General features: G+C 40.0%; 1 long non-coding RNA gene across 1 annotated transcript; it reads left to right on the forward strand.

Annotated features, from left to right (window-relative positions):
* The first annotated feature begins 417 nt into the window (after nucleotides 1-417).
* On the forward strand, nucleotides 418-2,707 carry LOC104876933. Its single transcript, XR_784456.1, has 3 exons — nucleotides 418-481; nucleotides 622-715; nucleotides 2,617-2,707. It is a non-coding gene; the product is annotated as an uncharacterized LOC104876933 (long non-coding RNA).
* The last annotated feature ends 386 nt before the right edge of the window (nucleotides 2,708-3,093 follow it).

The raw sequence follows: 3,093 nt of genomic DNA on the forward strand, positions 1-3,093 counted from the left end.
CCTCTGACACTTTGAAAAACTGAGGCTGGAGCCCTGCACAGTAGGTATGCATACTTCTAAAATGGGAATCTTTTTGGACTGTGTGTATAAGCAGCCTCTCACTTCAGTGGCTCAGTCTAGTGTGGTAAGACGCTTATAGCTGCTCTTATTTATCCATGGAGCTACATCCCCAGCCCCTTGTTTATAGCTGCAGGAGTAACTGTGCTGTGTAAAATCTAAACCGTTGATTGACACCTGGTGCCAGGATCAATTCGCTACAAGGGAGAGGACTCCCTGTATTTGTGGATGTAGGGCCAACAGGTTGTTTATCTCTAACTTTGGGACACTGGCTCATCTGAGCAGAGAAGGCTGATCAGTGCCTCTGATCACAAGCCTGAAGGCCAGCAGAGCACACTGTGACATCACTAAAGGACCCATGTCACAATGGGCTCTGCACTAGGAAGGCCAGGCCATCTCTGGGCTGAGCTTATTTCTCCTGAGGGTCTGTAGTGGCCACAAGGGCTTTGTTGTTGTTTAAAATAGTTAAAATGACTGGGTTTTTTCTTTTTTATGCTGAATTCTTGAGAATATTGGCTTGTATCTGTGGCAAAGGTTTTCAATAGTACTTTCTTTCTTTTTCAGGTCACAGTATTCCAAGCAATCAAACACCCTGTCCAGCGTGGGTACAGACTCATGCACAGACAGCTTTGGGGCACTGATTTTGTACACCAGACGGGTATGTAACATGATTCTCAGTTGTGTTTATAAAACCCTTCTGTCCAGTAGGCTCTCTTTCAATGTTCATTCTCTCAGGGAATTCCTGGGTTCCTATCTGGGTGGGTGCTGGGTCCACTTATACTCGCCAGTTCTCCCTGCTGATTGTGGCATTTTGGAAATCCTCCCAGTGTGGATGGAAAGACCAAACTGTTTGATAATCCCCACCACCCCTGAGCTCAGTGCAGACTCAAAGCCAATATTTAAGTAGAGCTGAATGCCTTGCTCTTTAGAGGTATGCCCCTCTGAAATGCCTTTGTCCAGCTACTCCTGCCATGTGGAGGTTTGGTAGAAATCTTGTGTCCAGCAGGAGTCCAATCAGTATCATAACTCTATCCTTTAGCACTCAACAGTGAGCTGAGACCTTTCAATGCTATCAGAGTGGCCTTAGTGCTGAGGACAAATTTGTGGTGATCCTGTGTCCTCTGTATTGCTGAGGAAAGTCTCTTCTCTCATCCTAACTGGGCTCTCTTATGGATGATGTGACACTTCCTTGCGATATGCATTCTGCTGTGTGGCCTTCTAGTTAGGCAGTTTCATTGACACCTAACTGAAATCAATACTGTGAAGGATCAGTTCATGATCCTTCATGAACTCATCTGTCATGTCTTTAGGGGAAGAAAATGGCAGCTGTCCCATTTCAATTGGGTATTCCTTTCCCATAGCACCCTCACACTGGCTCAGTGACAGTGTAAGCAAGGAGCTACTTTCAGTTCTTTGTTTTGGCCTATACTCCTAAGGTTCACAGAGTTGGCCCCCACATACCATGATGCTGACATGGCTAGCTGGTTTAGGGTTCAGCCATCGCTAGTTTAATGTTCTGTGTGGCATGTGTTTATGATTACTCTCAAAAACACCTGGGTAGGGAGAGGTAAGGGGCCAAGCATCATAAATCCATCATCACCTCATCAACTTGTCACCTCTGTCTTTGAGCCAATTATTTTACTTTTTGAGTTATGTATTGTATAACAAATAACTCAAATTTATAACTCTTTATGATTGAATAGTACTCAATTTTATATACATACTACATTTTCTGTATTTATGTATCTGTTGATTAGCTTACAGACCCCTTCCAAAAAACTGAGGAAAAAAAAAAGATTTAGTACAATGAGTTGTGCTGGTATAAACAGGAATATGTTTGTATTACTGTTAATGTGATTTCTTTAAATTCTTTGGGGACATGTACAAAAGAGGTTTGCCTGGGTCAAATGTAATCTCTATTCTTACATTTTTGAGGACTCTCTATTACTGATTTTCAAAGTAGTTGTAGTAGCTTACATTCTGCCCAACAAAATGGAAGGGTTCTTTTCCCCACTATCTATCTCACCAGTATTTGCTGTTTTGGGAATCCTTGATGATAGCCATTCTTTCTGGAGTAAGGTGGAATCTGGGAATTGTTTTGATTTGCATTTCCATAATGGCCAAAGATGCTAAAGTAAGTAGTTGTAGTAGCTTACATTCTGCCCAACAAAATGGAAGGGTTCTTTTCCCCACTATCTCTCTCACCAGTATTTGCTGTTTTGGGAATCCTTGATGATAGCCATTCTTTCTGGAGTAAGGTGGAATCTGGGAATTGTTTTGATTTGCATTTCCCTAATGGCCAACGATGCTAAAGTACTTTTCATGTACCTATGGGGCATTTGCACTTCTGGTTTTGAGAAGATTTATTCATTTATATTCAGTTGTGGGCATATTTCTTCACTAGTACACAAGCACTTAACCCCACAACCACATGGGCATTCACTTTTTATGAAAATATACATGATTTGGAATTTACAGTATAAAATTTTAAAATTTCATATTCACTCTTATTCAGAGGTTTCTTGAAACTGTATTATTAAAGGTACAATTCTGTTGCAGGTAAATGGAGAATTCAAAGTCCAAGCATCATAGACGTAAAAAAAGGAAAAAAGAGTCAAACAACTTGAAACATGATTCTAGCAATGTTCTGAGCAGGTAATGATACTACCTATACTTTGTGTGGTGTCGTATTTTGAGTGCTGTAGTACAAATTTATCTTTTCAGAAAGAGAAAATGTGGACTCAAGGCAGACTTTTTGGTAAATTTGCATAGATTTTTATTTTCCAAGACAATAAACCCCTTTCATGTGTGAAAAAGATATAGGCAGTAATATCTTAAATTGTACCAAATGTTTCGTGACAATATATCACACAAACAAAACTGCTTTTGATATATATGTATATATATATATAATACACACACACACACACACACACACACACACACACACATTGCTTGGTACTCGGGATTAAACCCAAGATCTCTGCACTGAATTATATCTGTGGCTCTTTTTTTTTTTTTTTTGGTTTGTTTTTT

This window comes from Fukomys damarensis, unplaced genomic scaffold (genome assembly GCF_012274545.1).
Source record: "Fukomys damarensis isolate Sample0158 unplaced genomic scaffold, DMR_v1.0_HiC HiC_scaffold_39, whole genome shotgun sequence".
Classification (NCBI taxonomy): domain Eukaryota; kingdom Metazoa; phylum Chordata; class Mammalia; order Rodentia; family Bathyergidae; genus Fukomys; species Fukomys damarensis.